The sequence below is a fragment of the Cupressus sempervirens genome, chromosome 6 (genome assembly GCF_028749045.1).
Source record: "Cupressus sempervirens isolate cs-2001-9-10 chromosome 6, ASM2874904v1, whole genome shotgun sequence".
NCBI lineage: Eukaryota > Viridiplantae > Streptophyta > Pinopsida > Cupressales > Cupressaceae > Cupressus > Cupressus sempervirens.
This window is the reverse complement of record NC_143123.1, coordinates 617,493,375-617,512,017: the sequence shown is the minus strand read 5'-3', so window position 1 is coordinate 617,512,017 and position 18,643 is coordinate 617,493,375.

Here is an 18,643-nt window from a genome sequence, read left to right as displayed (position 1 = left end):
GCTGACTGATCAAAAGATAAAGGGACGAAGGGAAGAGAGATTGCATGCACACCTAAGATAAAAATAATAGTTTAGATGGCTAGACAAGGTACCACAAGGAACAAACCCCCAATGGCAGAATAGAAAAGAAAGAACATGGGAAGTAAATATGAGAACATAAGAAATAAATGAGATGTTAGAAAATGAGGATAAGTATAGAGAAGATGGCTAGACAAGGAACCATAAGGAACAAACCCCCAATGACGGAATAGAAAAGCAAGAACATGGGCAGTAAAAATGAGAACATAAGAAATAAATGAGATGTTAGAAAATGAGGAATAGTATATATAATATTTTCTCAAAATAGAAAGAAAAAAAGTTACAACTAACAAAAGTTAAAAAATGAAAAACAAATAAAATCTATTTATGGTCATCATTAGTATAGTTTTAAATTAATTTTTATTCCCTAATTCTTATTTTGTAATTGGCTAACACAAATTTTGCAAAGGGTAAAAATAATTTTCTAATCCAAAAATCTATAGAATTACAAATCTAGAAAGCACCTTTCGGAAGGTGCACGACATATTCTGTTGCGATCTTTGCTACGACCTTGTAATGCTCTTTCTTTTTCGCGAACGCGACCTTGACGCCTTCTGTGATCATTCATGGATCATGTCGTCGTTGATTCTAGAGGCTTGTTTCTTTTTGGTGTGTTGTGGGGTTCAGTTGCTTTGTGGGGTGGTCGCGAAATCTCAACCTGTGAAGTTTTTGCTGGTGTTTTTTGACATGGTTGCGATGTGGGTTTGCAGGTTTGTGTTCACTTTCGTTTGGCCTATATTTTGTGGTGTTTTCACCTCCAGCCGTGGTCATGTTGCCTTCTGTTTGTGCTGGGTTGTTGATTGTAGTCGCGAGGACTTTTCTTTTGGTTTGATTTCTCATCGCAATCTTATGTTGTGTGTGTTTGCCCGCAGTGGGTATTTCTCTGCATGTTGTGGGTGCTCTACCTCACATTCTGTGTGGGTATTTTTTTGCAAGCCATGGGTATTTTTTTGCAAGTCGTGGGTGTTATACCTCTCTTCAGGTCGGCCTGAGGGTCTTGCTTACGTATTTTCTAGGGTGGTTTGGTGTGCGTTGCGGGTTTTTGTGAGTACTAGGTTTTCTGTGTTGGGTTTGCGGTTTCATTATGGCGGACAATGTTGATTCAAGATCAGCCCATGGACAACAACTCATCACCTATCACAGGCTGTGATAGGATCTCCAAACTAGAATCAGATTATTTGCAGTTGAAGGAACATGTTGCCTCTATCCGAAACCATTTCTGAATTGAAGAGTGCCACAAGTGGAGTATGGCTCGATTTCCAAAGTTTTTCAAATACTTTTACTATAAAAATAACAAGTCTGCAAACTAGTATCAATTTTATTATTTCGCAATTGGAAGGACTTGATTCCATCAAAGAACAACAATCAATCATAGCAGCTAAGCACTCCTATCTTGTATCTGAAACCAAACTGAAAGTCAAGTCATGGGCATCTCTTTGTAGTAAGTCAAACTCTCAATCTCTAGCTAATATTAATAAAATGGTACTAGGTAAGATCGAAGATGAGAGGATGAGACGGGTCCATGAGCTTAACTTGCAAGTTTGTGGACTTTCCTCTACTCATGATCCTCTCGTAGTTGGATGCTCTTTCTTTTGTGACCAATTTGGTCTTACTGACATCACGGTGAATTGGTGGTGGTTCGGTCATGGTGATTTTCTTTTTATTAGATTCCTTTCACTTGTTGACAGGCTCTGGGCTCTACGTGCTAAGAGTAAGTTATTTTCTCTTCTTTTTAAAATCTTCTTAGATGAAGATCTCATGAAGGCTCAAGTTGTAGAGCTCAAACAAGCTCAAAAAATTGTTGTTGAGGTGAGGCGGGATGGTAAATGGGTAGTTATTAGAAACTTAAAAGTAGTTATTAGAGATTTTGTTCTCAGGGGTTGGGAAGAGAGGTAGGCCCCCAATGCCAAATGACGGTCCCACTAGCAATTGGACGAGAGGGAGACCCCCACTTGCTCCTTTCTTGTTAATTGCTAGAATGGTAATGGATTTTTATGGTTATTACTTGGTCTTCTTTGGGATGCTGTGGGTGCCACTGATATTCTTGTCATAATCGAGACTCATGAGAGTCCTGCACGTCCTCTTTTAGGTGTTACCGATTTTTAGTGGTTATTTATTTGTCATGAGGAGGTTCGTGTTTTTGGTAGTGTACGAGGCTCGAGTGGTGATGCTTGTTTGATTAAAAATGATATTTTTAGTACCACTTCTATTGTACACTCAAACATGTTTGCTAGATTTATGTGGGTTCGCATTGATCGTAAGTGTCACCGTCAGAGAGATCTTTATTTGGCTGCTTGCTACTTTCCATTGACCTCCTCTCACTATGCTATTGATGACAGAGACCCTTTTATCGATCTTTGTGAGACCATTTCTCAGTTTGCTGTTCTAGGGGACATTATTTTACTCGAGGACTTTAATGCGAGACCCAGACTCCAGACTTCACTTTATGATTGTAGTTCGGATTTCATATGCTCCATTGAGATTGATCTTGCCTATTTAGGGCTTCAGAGGTGTTCCAAGGATGTGCATGGGCCGTTATCTGTTTATGACAGACATTTGTTGCGGCTTTGTGCATCTTTCGGCTTGGTGATCTTGAACGACGTCTCTTGCTTTTTTGGTTATGAGATCTTCACTTGTTGGCCTCATTGTGGTGGTGCTAGTGTCATTGATTACGCCCTGGCTTGTCCCTTCTTCATACCTTGCATTTGCAATTTTACCATTTTGCGCCTTCCTCTGGCAGATCATGCTCTCCTCAGTACTCTTATTAGCCTCTCCCCTCTCATGTCACCTCATCATTCATCTATTACTGCTCGCTTGCCCATTTGCTTCTGTTTTCTCGATGGCGATTGTGAGCTCTATTTCGCTCATCTCTCGAGACTCCTCAGTCCTTCGTGCTTCTCAGGCTCGTGTGAGGCCGCCTCCATGTTTGACTTACTCGCATCAACTATCCTTAAGTCTCCACCCTTTCCATTCTTTATCGTCCCCCTTTGCTCGTTCGCAGCAAGCGTTGTATTACTTGTCCCCTGAACTAGTGGTTCGATTCAGATTGCAAATCTTTCCATCGTTTTATGCGATTTGCTTCTGAGGCTCACTCAATTGACTTTGCCAGTATTTGCTCGTTTTATCTCCATTTTCTTCGAAAGAAGAGGCGTAACTTTGTTGCTTCTAAGTGTAAATCTCTTTGCTCTACGCTAATCCACAATCCCTAGCTCTTTTGGCACACTCTTTTCCCCCATACCCCTCCGCCCTCCACCCTCGACTTTTGCTCCCTCATCTTGCACACCATGGCTCTTTATGACATTCTTGGGCAGCCTTCCATTCACCCCTCTTCGCCTCCTTCCATCTGCCTTTTCATCCCTTCCCACATTTATGAGGCTATCAGATCATTGAAGTGTAGTTGAGTTGCTGATGAGGAGGGTTTCTAGGCTGAGCTTTTCAAATTCGGTGCCTCAGTTCTGGGCCCCTATCTCTCTATTCTTTTTAATAGAGTGATTCATACTGGGTTTTCGACCTCTTAGTCTAGAGATTTGATTTTTCCCATTCACAAGACTGGTTATGTTTCAGATTCAAGGAACTACAGAACCATCATGATTGGGCACACTTTTGCCAAACTGTATGTGACAGCTCTTAATGCTATGCTATTTGCGGAGCTTGACAGGATTGGTTGTAGGGCTAAAGGGCAGGCTGGTTTTTGGGTAGATTATCAGACTATGGATCATATCTTCACATTACAGGCTATTATTGATGAGGCCAAACACAGATTGGAGGTCTACTGTTGCTTTGTTGATTTTCGCAAAGCTTTCGATTATGTTCCTAGGGTGGTTTTGTTTGAGACACTTAAGGAGATTGGTATTTTTGAGATGCTGCATATCGCTATTATGAGATTGTATGAGATTGTGGTTGGTAGATTCTGGACTCCTAAGGTTTTCTTGAATCTGATCCATAGCACCATTGGGGTTAAGCAGGGGTGTCCTCTCTCTCCTACTTTATTTGGGTTGTATATTGATGAGCTTGAGGACTTTCTCTTGAAGTCTTCGCTCCCGGGGGATGGATGTTTTCTTCATCAGGTTTTGACCTCTATCCTCGTTTTTGCGAATGATGTGGTTCTCCTTGCTTACTCTCTAGATAGGTTACAAAGACTTCTCGATGGCTTGGCTTTATTTTGTGATCAGAGATAGCTTGTGGTTAACTTGGGTAAGACTCGGGTCATGGTTTTTAATTGTTTAATGACTTCTCATCTTACTTCATTTTTCAGGGCCAAGAGATTGAGATCACTTCATCCTACACATATTTGGGGGTCATGTTTTTTGGTCCGCGGTTTAGTATGAGACCTGTTGTTCAACCCAGAGTTAATAAGGGTATGGGTTTTCTTGCTTTGCTTGAGAAACAATGTTTCATACATCACTTCTAGGATACCTCGTCTAAGCTATCCCTCTTAGACGGTTTGGTGTGGCTGACTGTTCTTTATGGTTCTATGGTTTGGAGTCCTTCTCTTCTTTAGCTTTGACTAGGCCTCGATTGAGCAAGTCCAAACTTTGTTCTTGAGGCGCATCATCAGATGCCACAAGTTCATTCCTCACAGTGTCAATTTTTGTTGAGTTTGGTGTTCATCCTTTCAAACTCGCGGCCATTTTTGATTTGGTTTGGTTCCTTCATTGTCTTCATGGGTTTGCTGATATTGCTAGGGACTAAAACCACTACTCCTGTTTAGCTTATTGCTCTTTTGTTTCCATTGCGGATGCGGAGTCTGGTTCTCACGTGCGAGGTTGGTGTGCGCAGGTTCATTCTTTGCTGAGTTTGATTCGGATTGACATTGATCGTCTCCCTCCTTTTCAGTTCTCTTTGGATGCCCCTACTCATCTTCTCCCTTCTTGACAAGAGCTTAATAAGCATGTTCATTTTGATATCTATAGACGTTACATTACTACTACCTGGATTAACCCTCCTGGTGGGTTACGTCCACGTATGTCTTTTTATGCGGAGCACTTTTTAGAGATTTTTTATGGGATTATTGTCCATCTTAGCTATCTTTCATGGCGGTGGTCTCATGCCTTGTGGATCTCTTTAGGTTCTTTTAGAGTTGGTTCCCACCATCTTCGGGCCTAGACTGATCATCATATTGATAGTGGGGAGCGGATCTGTATGCTTTGTACTTTAGGGGAGGTGGAGAATGAGGCTCATTTCTTGTTTCGATGTCCCATTTATTATGAGATTAGAGGGAGATTCTTTTGTCTGTTCAGGGAGTGGTTTTCTCTCCATGACTTTTTCAACTATTATGATCAAAGATGTCTTGCACTTTATCTTCGTGAGGCCACCATGCTCCATGATAGCACGATCCAAACATTGCTTCCCCACTAGCACTCATCTACTCAGATCATTACTGCCTTCTTTACACCATTATCCCCTTTGTGTGGTGTGAAAAGGTCTTCTAGCTCTATTTGGTCTATCGGGCTTTCCAGATGTGTCAGACCCTGTTTTGATTTCTTGCACCAGAGACACTCCTTTGGGAGAGGCTAGAGACAGTACAATGCCTCTACACATCAGCATTTGTATCATTTAGTGACAGATTCTTCTCGCCCAAAAAAGACTCCTAGCGCTTTCCCTGTCTTTGTTCTTTGTTACTATTACTTTGGTTGTATTCATTTTTGTTCAGACACCTTTGTGTGCTCTTGCTGGTGTTTGCTTCACTATTGTAATCCTTTCAGTCCCATAGAACTCTTTTTGGTCTTTTGTTGGACATTAATATCATTATGTTATCTTATCTTATCTTATGGATTTGATAAACTATGACTAGACATTGTTGAGCAATTTGAGTCTTGATGGAAGATGCAGCGGCTGTTGATGGCTTTTGACGGAAATTCCTGATTTGTTGTCTTCTTGAACTCTCTTCTGTTCAGACCTGGCTGGGTGTTGGAATCGAGCTTTGACTAGGGTTAGCGTTCAAATTTTTTCTGAATCCTTTTGAGGCGGTGCCTAATATCACAGAGCTTTCAAGAGTGCTCTCAAATTTGGCCTCCCATTTGAGAATTACTCCTTCCTTGACGACAACCTCTCCGCAGGGAGCTCGATTCTTAGGTGTTGGATTTATTTTAAGTTTCTCAAGATTTCGCCAAGGGAGCATGAAAAACTTGACTTAATATGGCTTTTTGCAGTCCAATGATGCTATCGATCATGAGTCAGATGATATGGCAAAAGAAAACTCCTGCCTCTAACAATCAGGCCACTTTCCTTGCTAGAAATTACACAGCAGCTCTACTAGCCATTGTTTTTTGTGCACTTTAAAAAGTCCTATAACCTTATTCTCTCTTTATCTGGAAACTTTTGCAGGCTCGAAAAGACATACACAAGTTTTCACCACTTGAAAAAAGAAAATAAAAACTTGCAGAAATTGTATGTCATCTTTATGACTTTTTCACTTCCTTGACCTATGCTATATCCTTGCAAATGGGGGAAATATCTTAGCCATACTCATTTTCTTTGCTTTTTACAGTTTGTGTAAAGCTGCGCCTTAAATTCACCATTAAGAATGAGAAACAATGATAATGTCTCCTGCCACCCTGCTCATTGGCTTGGATTTGTTTGAGAGGATCAGATCATTAACTTCACCTATTTTCAAGTTGGAGAGCTATATAAAGCATGGTTGAGAGCCGAATGCTTCTGCTCATGGTCCGTCGCTTCACCCGCTGTAATCCAGTGAAAAGTGAGGAAATGAGACGGTAAAACTTAGCAAGCAAAATGGCGATCAATGGGGCAGCTGTGGCAGCTTCATTTAATGGAGAATGCCTTTAGTCCCATCCATTATTGAATGATTATTGCCCAATGAAATGATTCTTTGAAACATAACCAAAACTAGATCTAGTCTGATACTCTTGTAATTCCTTGCTACTAGCAGCAAATGAAGACCCCTTGCACGCAGGAGAGAAAACTTGATAATGCTTTGAACCCCACACTTGGACCTTGCTGAAAATTGCAACTTTTCTTCATTTTTTAAAAACAATTGCAGAAAAGTCTTTGCTGAAGGTGAACATGGCTTTAGTCCTGTAACAGAGACTGGGATAGAAGCCAAGAGTTTGGTACAAATCCCAAGATAGGACACTTTTTTCTCCCTTGCAGGCTCGTAATCCTTACCCATTTTTTTCCCTTGCAGACTCGTACTCCTTGCCCTTTTTTTTCAGCACAACTTTTTAAACATTTGATTTTCTTAATGTTACAAAAACTATACAAGCTGTGGTTAATATAATCCAATAACTTTTTAAACATTTGATTTTCTAAATGTTATAAAAACCATACAAGCTATGCTTGATATAATCCATTTGATTTTCTAAATGTTATAAAAACCATACAAGCTATGCTTGATATAATCCAATATAATCCTTCTGCTGCGTTTAAGTACACTTTTGAATTTAAACTCTTTATATTATAAAAATAAAAGTTCTGTAGAATAGCATTCAGAACTTTCGTTATCAATTTTATATATAGTTTTTCCTTTTTGTAATGTTTTACTTTTACATGAGACTCTTCTCCTTTGCCAATAAATAGCTCTATACATAATTGTTACCTGACCTTCTAAAATCAAATTTGAGAGTTAATATTTTAAACAATAATTTCTTTAATAAAATTAATAATTCAATTGTTAAGCAAAAATAACAAATTAAACTTTTATGAGTAAGCTTTTATTTCAATATATGGAATTTTGAAAATTAACTTTTTATTATTGAAAATCTTATTGTTGTAACAAATTTTATAATTTTACATAAATACAAACATCATTCATAGATAAAATATCTGGCAAGGCAATATATATTGAAAAGTAAAAAATGTTGATATTATAGTGCTAAATTTAAAATTATTTGTATTTATTTAAGAATTTACAAAATAAAAGTGACATCTTTATTGTTACTTTCATGATTGTAAGTAACAAAACAAGTTGGTGTCATGTAAATCAAGAGACTAAATATTCTCTCTAATCATAATTAAGAAATCTATTAAAATGTCTTCTTTTTTGGTAATCCATTAATAATATGTGAGTAGAGTGAGACTTATAATTATCCTTACTATTATGGAAAACAAACTTGTTTAGTGCTATGTTTCTACCCTTGCTTCTTCTATGTTTAATCCTATGTTTTAATCCTTTATGTAAACATATATATAATGTGTATTATATGTTTAATGTGTATATTATATTATCACGATCTATGATACTTATATAGGTAAATATATATAATAACCACACAATACATATGTACGTGTTTGTTTTTCAAAAATGTGTGCATATGTGTCTGAGTAAAACATACATGCAAATATTGTGTGTTTATTAAAAATAAATAAAATAAAAAGTGTATATATATATATATATATATATCTCTTGTGTATGTGTGTGTTTTAATGTTGTGCATGTGCGTGGACTTTACACACACACACACACACACACACACACACACACACACGTGTATACATATTTATATGCATATATGTATACATAAATATTTGTATGCGTGTATGTGTGTGTGTGTGTGTATCTTTATCTATTTATATATATCTTTGTCTATATATATTCACACATACATATATATACATACACACACATAGACATATACATACATACATACATACATACATACATACATATATATATGTATATACATACATATATATATGTATATACATACATATATATGTATATACATATATATAATACCTTTATGTATATACATAAATATACTTATATATACATGTATATAGATATATATATATATATATACATAAATAAATAAATAAATAAATACCTATATATATACACATATATATAATTATATATATAAATAAATAAATACATACATAAATGCATACATACATATATGCGCCACTGAAACCAAGATAATAACAATGAAGCAAAGCGTGAGTGAAATTGACACTACAAAAATCAAAATCAACCCAAGAAAAAATGCACAAACACAATCATACCAAACAAGCACGAGCCTGCCAAAAGGTGGCAAGTGAGAGGCTCACAACCTAGGAGCTAAAGGAATGCCAAAACACAAACACGTACCTAGACACCAAGAAAAACAACACCAATCCACTTGAGAGGTACCAAAACACAACAACACGAACAAAAGAAAAAGAAATGCAAAAATCTAGGAGCTAAAGGAATGCCAAACACCAACACATACCTAAACACTGAGAAAAACAACACCAATCCACTCAAGAGGTACGAAAACACAACAAGCGCAAACAAAAGAAAAAGAATTGCAAGGTGAAGCCGCCACCATGCTGGAAGGGAAGTGCAAGCCACCCAAGGCAAAGAAGGAGAAGAACAAAGAGAGAGAAGGAAACCCCCCCAGTAGAGAGGGAGTGACCAAGCAGGATGGAAAGGGGGGAAGAGAAAGATTACCTCTCGTGACATTGGTCTTTGTACCTCGAGGCCAACATTGGCTGCCACGAGGGGTTAAGGATCCAACCATCATAACGATTAAGGTTGTTGGGGGTGGTTATTGATATCAACAACTTCTTTAAGCTTCCTTTTGAAATAGTTCTCCTTGTTGGATATGATTTGTGTGTTTTCCAAACAAATGTGATGTTTGGTAGAGAAATAATGCTCAACTAAGGCTGATTTGCAAACCCTATTGTGCATAATGTTTGCAACGTGCTCTTTGATTTGAGTGTGGAAAGAATGACTTGTTTCACCAATATAAAGTGTCCCACAAGAGCAAATTGCTTTGTAGATCCCTGAGTTAGAATAAACGTCTCTAGAGTCTTTGATAGGTGGGACATGGTTTCTAAGGTTGGAGAAAGGTTTGAAAGCTACTCGTAGACCTTTTTTGGTCAAGATTTTGGATATTTTTTGGGAAATACCTTCCACAACGAGGAGAGAGGCATTCAAACCAAGAAAGGGTGGAGAAGGTTTGGGATTATGGAAGGAATAATGGAAGGACTTGGCTTGGTTGAGAGTTCTAGATATTTCTCTAGGATAATATCCATTAAGCCTAAAGACTTGGCGGAGGTGGTTAAGTTCAAGGCTTAAGATGAAGAAGATGATTTTGATGAACAAGTAGCAAATGGTAGTGATGATGAAATAGGATTTGTAGCTATTAAAGAAGTAAGTCCAGAGAAAATGGCTTTGTATCATAGGGTTAGAATCTCCTAATAGGGTCCATCCTTTAACAAAGAATATATATATATATATATATATATATATATATATATATATATATATCTTTCTGGGCATCATTTCCACCGAGGTTTTCCCTTTGATCAAGGGTTTCCCTAGTTAACAAATCTAGTGTAATTGTCTATGTGCATCTTGTTATGGTTGCTGTTTACTTTGACTGAATGGTTAAGAATAATTAAGGTTGATAGTTGTTTTAATTGCATAACTGATTCACTCCCCCCCCTCTTAGTTATCTTAGTGGACTATTGTTTCTAACAATTGATATTAGAGCACTATTGTTTGTCTGGATTGAATGCTGATGCTTCCTATATGGGGGAGTATCTGTGATAGATAGAGTTATCTAGGATGCTACATCGTTAATATTGGTGTATATAGGGTTTTGAATAGTCAACTTGTGTATCTTAATCCTTAATTCAGTCATGTTATCAATATTATATTATTATTTAGGTAGGTGGTTTGGACTAGGTGTTATGTAGGATTGTGTCTATTCAACCTAATCATAATTAGGTATATATAGGAGGGTGAGTCTTATTTCAAGATTATATTGTGAAGTGTGTTCTCATTGGAGATATTTGGAGGTTGCCCCCTCGAAGTGGCCTATAATTCTCAGTTATTATCAAGTATTTATATAATATTTCATGTTTTTTTTTCTATTGTGCAAGTTATTTCATTACAAGTGGTATTAGAGCATGATCTTGGCACCATAGAGGCAAGATTTTTTTTCAACATAAAGGTGATTTTGGGAAGAGCATAACTTTCAAATTTTAGCAATTTTTTTCAAAGATTTTTAAAGGGTTTTTGAAGACCATATTAAAGAAGCTATAGTCTAAAATTTTAGAGAGATTGGAGCAAATTTGAGGAAATAATTGCAGAATTACTATTTCTACACAATTTCTTGAGATCTTCATATCTCTCACATCCTATCGAATTGGAGTATAACTTGTATTGGGTTTTTGAATACATAGTAGAGGAGTCTAAATTTCAAACCTTGGAGAAATTGAAAAAAAGTAAGATATTGCAAAATAAGGAAAATTCTCTCTCAAGACAACAAATTTTCTATTTTTTTGGGATTTTTTTTCCAAGGGTATCTTGGCACTAGTAAGTTACAATAAAAAAAGAAAAGAAAAGAGAATTTGCATTTCATTTGTGTGATTTATTTCAAAAATATTGGTTTCCATCATGACAGGGCCTTCAACAAGAGGCAAAAAGAATGTTACCACATCGGGGAAATCCTCTAATCAAGATTGGGAAGCAACAGAGGATAGTAATTCCAATGAGGAACTTGGTAAGTTCAAGGAAGAGGTTAAGAGGGATATGTGTGACCTACAAGGAGATATATTAGATATACGAAGCATGTTAAGCACCTATATGAATGAAACAAGGAAGGAGCTCTCAAGAAGTCAACGTGAAACCTTCAAGTCAATTAATAATGACACAAATTTTATCAATCCTACGGGATCTAAGAATTTTTTTCCAAAGGTGGATATGTGCAAATTTGATGGCAAGGATCCTCTAACATTGATAAATCAAATGGAGATTTTTTTTGAAGTACATCAAATCCCATATGGACAAAAGGTCACGATGGCTTCCTTATATCTAGAACTAGATTAATTCATTTGGTATCGTTGGCTTTATACTCATAGGAGGAAAAAGGGTCTCACTATATCATGGTCAATTTTTACAGAACTCCAAGTACAATATAACAAGTGTGACAAAAAACTTCTTTAGCCAACTTGCTAAGCTTCAACGAACATGATCAAGGATTATATTCAAAAATTCCAAAATCTATCCTGAAGAGTGGATGCAATTATAGAGGAGAACTTAAATGATTTATTCTTGGGTGGTCTCAAGGCTCACATTCAACATGAGGTACACATTTTTTTGTCCTAGCTTAGTAAATGAGTCTTTTATATTGGCACATAGGGTAGAGGAGAAGTTCTTGATTCCTAGAAAGCAAGGGGCTAATGTGACAAGAGAAAATGGATATTCAACACCTTCTCTTCCTCAACCTACTAGGTTGACTCCACAACAAATTGATGAGAAAAGAGAAAAAGTTGTGTTTCAATTGTGATAGCAAATATAGTCGAGGACATAAATGTAGTGAAAAGAAATTGTTCTATATTGAAGGTCAAAGTTAGGAAGAAGGGGATGAGCCCAAATCAGAAGATGATAGGGAGTTAGGTGAGGAATCACATGATTCTCAACTAATAATTTCTTGTCATGCACTTTCAGGTTTTAGTGCACCACAAACTCTCAAGGTAGTGAGTTTCTTAAATAAGCAGAAAGTAACAATGTTGATCAACTTAGGTAGTAATCATAATTTCATCAACAAAAAGTTGGAAACTCTTCTAAATTGTTTTATATATCCAGCCCTAGAGTTTCAAATTTTGATTATAGATGGGGGCATAGTTAGTTGTTTAGGAAAGTGTCATAGCATCAAATTATCCATGGGAGATTATCAACTGATACCTCAATGTATGCAATATCCATGGGTGCAATGAATATTGTTTTGGGAGTACAATGACTTACTACATTTTGAACAATTGAGATGAAATTGCAAGAACTTTTCATGTGATTTCAATCAAAAGGAAAGCTAGTGGAGCTAAGGGGATTGAAGACAAAATCCCCACAAATAGTAAGCTCTCATCAAATGCAAAAGATTCTTAAGAAAGGTGCAGATGGATTTGTGGCCTAACTATGTTCATTAGAAGTCTCTCAATCTAATGCTCTTACTCATCCAAATTTACAAGCAATAATTGATCGTCACTCAGTGATTCTTGGAGATATTCCTAAAGGATTTCCTCTTCAGAGGGATCATGACCATGCCATACAACTAGTTCTAGGGATCTAGCCACCAAATGTTAGGCCTTATAGGTACTCACACATACAAAAAAGTGAGATAGAAAAAATTGTTGAGGAAATGCTAGAGATAGGAATTATTAGGCATAGCCAAAGTGCTTACTCCTCACTTGTTGTGATGGTGTGTAAGAAGGATGAAACATGACACATGTATCTAGATTATAGAGTGCTCAAAAAGTTCACCATTAAAGATAAGTTTCCTATTCTAGTCATCGATGATCTTCTAGATGAATTAAATGGAGCTATGTATTTACCAAGTGAGATCTTAGATTGGGTTATCACCAAATTTAGATTAAGGAGGAAGATATTTGTAAGACAACATTTTGAACTCGTTAGGGTCATTATGTATTTTTGGCGATGCCATTCGGTCTTACCAATGCACCATCTACATTCCAAAGTTTGATGAATTCCACTTTTAAAAAGTTCTTGAGAAAGTTTATGTTTGTGTTTTTTGATGATATATTAATTTATAGCAAGACTTGGGAAGAAAATTTGCAACATGTAGATCAAGCATTACAATTACTCGAAGATCATCAACTCTATGCTAAGCCATCCAAGTGTGCTTTTGGTCTTAAGGAGGTGGAGTATTTGGGACACACAGTTTCACATGAAGGAGTAAAGGTGGACCCTAACAAAATTAAGGCTATCATGGAATGGCCTATTCCAAAAACTATTAAGAAGCTTAGGGGTTTCTTGGGATTGGCAAGATACTATAAAATATTTGTGAAGAATTATGGTCGTATAGTAGCACCAATTACCACTTTATTGAAGAAGGATTCTCTTTATTTGAATGAATCTGCTAATGTATCATTTGAGCAATTGAAGAAGGTTATGTGTACGACTCCAGTACTTACCACTCCAAACTTCACCAAGGAATTCATTGTGGAATGTGATGCTTCTGGAAATGGGATAGAATTAGTTCTCATGCAAGAAGGTCGACCAATTTCTTTTGAGAGTCGTCAATTAAAAGGTTAATATCAACTCAAACCTATTTACAAGAAGGAAATGCTAGCAATCCTTCATGCAATTAAATAATGTAGGCCTTATTTAATGGTTTGACACTTCAAGGTTAAGACATATCATGATAGCCCAAAATATTTTTTGGAACAAAGACTATCATTAGAAGAGCAACAAAAATGGGTCACTAAGATGTTGGGATATGACTTTGAAATTGTATACAAGAAAGGGAAGGAAAATATTGTGACTAATGCACTTTCCAGGAAGGATGAAAAAGATGACGCCTTATTGTGTGCCCTTTCATTGTTATGAGGAAATTGGGTGGTAGAAGCCAAAGGAGAGTGGCAAAATGATGTTGCAACAAGTAATCTCATCCAACAAATAAAAAGTGACCCTAGTAGTTTAGATAAGTTTTATTTAAAGGGAGATATTCTTTGGTATAAAGAGTGCTTGCATCTCTATGAGAATCCCACTCTTAAATACAGATTCTCAAAGAACTACATGAGTCCCCAATTGGTGGTCATTCAAGATTTTTGAAGACATATCATCGAGTCAAGCAAGATTTTTTCTAGGAAGGGCTAAAAGGTGATCAAAAATTTGTGGCTGAATGTTTGGTTTGTCAAAGAAATAAGGGGGAAACAATTAAGACACCAGGTCTCTTGCAACCTTTATCTATTCCCAGCCAACGTTGGGAAGAGGTATCCATGGACTTTATCATAGGGCTTCCCAAATCTAAAGGTCATAATGCTATCATGGTAGTAGTTGATCTCTTCACTAAATATGTACATTTTATTGCATTATCACATCCTTTTACAATAAGTATAGTGGCAAAAGTTTTCTTGGAGAATATCCAAAAGCTACATGGTACACCTAAGGTTATTGTTAGTGATCGTGATCCTATCTTAACTAGTCACTTTTGGAAAGATTTATTCTCATATTTGGGTACTCAATTGGCTCATAGTTCTTCATACCATCCTTAATCAGATGGGAAAACTGAGGTTGTTAATAAATGTTTGGAAGGATATCTATGTTGTTTCACTTTAGAGAAATAATCTCAATGGGTAGATTGGCTACCTCTTTCAAAATGGTGGTACAATACTTATTTTCATAGCTCATAAAAAATGTCTCCATTTTTGGCACTTTATGGATATTATCCTCCTTCCATCACATCATCATTAAAGGTGTCACCAAGATTTCAGATAGTAGAGGACCACTTGCTTCATCAACAATAGGTACTTTTAGGACTCAGGGAGAATTTAGCTATGGCACAAAATTGAATGAAACAACAAGTAGACCAACATCGTAGTGAAAGAAATTTTGAAGTTAGGGATTGAGTCTTCTTGAGATTGCAGCCTTATAGACAAATCTCAATAAAGCAACAAAAAAAGAATAATAAGTTGTCTCCAAGATATTATGGACCATACCAAATCATGCAAAAGATTGGTAGTGTTGCCTACAAGCTTGAGTTGCCACCAACAAAAAAGATACATCTAGTCTTTCATATTTCTTATTTAAAAAAGGTAATTGGGTAGAATATTCCTATTAAAAAAATAGTACTAGAACTTAATGAAGAAGGAAGATTAATTTTGGAACCAGAGTACATTATTCAAACATGCACTAAGAAGTTGGGAAACATAACCCTGACTCAGTATCTCATCCAATGGAAGAACTTACTAGTTGAAGAGGCCATGTGGGAGGATGAGGAGTTCATTCAAAAGAATTCACACTTGGTTAGCATTGAGGACAATACTTCTTTCAAGAGAGACGACATGCTACGCGCTTAATACTAGTGTATATAGGGTTATGAATAGTCAACTTGTGGCTATCTTAATCCTTAATTAAGTCATGTTATCATTATTATATTATTATTTAGGTATGTAGGTTGGCCTAGGTGTTATGTAGGGTTGTGTCTATTCAAACTAATCATAATTAGATATATATAGGAGGTTGTGAGTCTTATTTCAAGATCATATTGTGAAGTGTGTTCTCATTGGAGATATTTGGAGGTTGCTCCCTCAAAGTGGCCTACTACTCTCAGTTATTATCAAGAATTTAATTAATATTTCATATTATTTCTTCTATTGTGCAAGTTATTTCATCACATAAGACTCTTGATAGATATTGTTTTGAACAATGTCTTTGGACACTTGAGCAAGTCAGAGACAGTTGTTGCAGAGATAAATGGTTGCTGAAACCTTTGGCATTGATGTCTATGGGGGAGTATTGTAAAAACATGATTGGATCATTATCATTATGATATATTACATTCATGACTGTGTTTGTCATTGATGTCAACATAGTAGTTTTTTATGGTATCTAACAGAAGAACAACGAAAAGATCAAGTTGGTACGAACATATTGTTGAGTACTTTCACTTATTGAGGTTAAAGAGAGATATTAATAAGTGTCTAGTACATGTACTATTAATAAGTCATATATTTAAGTTGTCATTTTAGTTTCTAGCATAGGTTTCCTTTAGCATTGCTTCTATTTGCGTTGTAATGAATTACTACAACATATACTTTGCAATCAACATTTCAAGTTTATGCTCCTAGATTGATAAATCAATTGAAGTTAGTGTACTATTTCAAGTAATATACATGATGTTGTCATTATGAAAGGATGTCCAATCCTTTATTACTAATTTATTAAACTGACCAACCCTTTTTTGCACTATTTGTAGGGATGGTCTCAATCTATTTCGACTCTAAAGTCATTATGTTAGTATAGATTCTGCATTACTTTGCATGCATAGAAGAAGAGACCTGCTTGGGAGATTTCTTCGTCATAATATTCAAGTGGATATTTTTAATCCTATGCCTAAACAACCTCACAGTGAGAATGAAGAAGAAGAACCTTTTGAAAATACATTTGTTGCTCCTCAAGAATAAATACCCTCATCCTTTGAAGAATCCTTACATTTGAATGATATTTTTGCTGAATTTGAATACCAAGACAACCCACTTTCCCTTGTTATCTATCAACCACCACCACCACTAGGTCCTCCTCTAAGAATGGCTCAGTCACAGCTTATATTTCCTTTTCCTATCCCTCTTTAGCAAGGTAATCAAAACTTGAAGGACATACCTTCTGCTACACTTCCCAAGTTCTATGGCCTAATTACTAAAGACCCTAAAACCTTCCTCTTTGAGTTTGACATCCTTTGCAAAAGTTATGAATATGTAAATGATTCCCATAAGATAAATTTGTTTCCATTTACCCTAAAAGAAGCTTCTCTAAGATGGTTCACGGGGCTGGCTGCTAATTTTGTAGTAAATTGGCCTACAATCAGAAATTTGTTTCTTACAAAGTATAAAGAATATCGTAGGGGTCAATATTTTAAAGGTGATGACATTTTCAAAATATCCTAGAAGGAAGATGAAACCATGGAAGACTATGTTTCATAGTTCATGTTCAACCTATAGCGTAACACATAGCACCAACTAAATGAGGAAATAAAGAAACATCTTTTTTTGAGAGGTGTAAATGATGGAAGTATTGAGGCTCTAGATCTTATGGCAAGAAGAGATATCACTTAGAAAAAATAGACTGATATATAGAATATATGTCTAAATTATTCCAGGGCCACTATGAAGAAAGGTAGGGGACTATTAGACCTACCACATAATTCTGATGGCGGTTCAAGAGTATCAAAGATGGAGCTATCAAATTTTCTATTAGATTTCAAACAAGACATCATTAACAATGTAGCCACTCAGTTGGATACCATGCAGGAAAGAAGGAAGAAAGATGAAGTCGATGCCATGTTAGCTAAATATTGTCCATATTGTAGGGAGAAGAAAAGAAATTGCAAATGCAAGTTTGTTGCAATCCTGGAGAAACAACCAATGCCTACTAATTTTAAATCCATTGATGAAAATGGAGAGGTGCTCTACGTTGCTCAATGAAGGACATGGGCTCAAAGACAAGGTATGCCACAAGATCCTCTTCAAAATTATAATAGTAACAATCAATGGAAAAATTCTTGTAATACTAGTTTTAGTGAGCATAATAACCAGCAACAACCACAACAAGGTTGGACGAAACCTTAGCAGGGTTGGTAGCAACCTCAAAATTTGAATAACTAACCTATTTAGGAAGCCTTAATGCCACCACCTTAGTAGTAGGCTCTAATGCCTCCTTCTATAACCACTAATACTCCTAGAGAAACTCAACTACTAGTTCAACCTAATCCTAATCCCAACTATACCAAACAAGCAACACATCAATAGGGTTATGTTATCTGTTTGAATGATATCCACTTAAGGTCAGACACTACTCTTTCTTCAACCCAAAAGTCTATAATAACCAAACTTAAAGATTCCATACCTAAACTAGTGGATGTGTCAATTCAACAAACCTCTCCTGTAGCCAAAGAAACCTTGTTTTCTCATAGGTTGATGAAACAAGGTCAACCTGTAGAAAACCAAGTAGTAATAAATAATAGTAAAAGTACCATTACTAGATCTTATCAAGGAAGTTCCTACATATACTAAATCCATCAAGGAAGCATGTATCAAACAAATAGGAAGAAAGAAGGACCCAAAAACTATTCATGTCTTATGACAATTGTTTGATTTG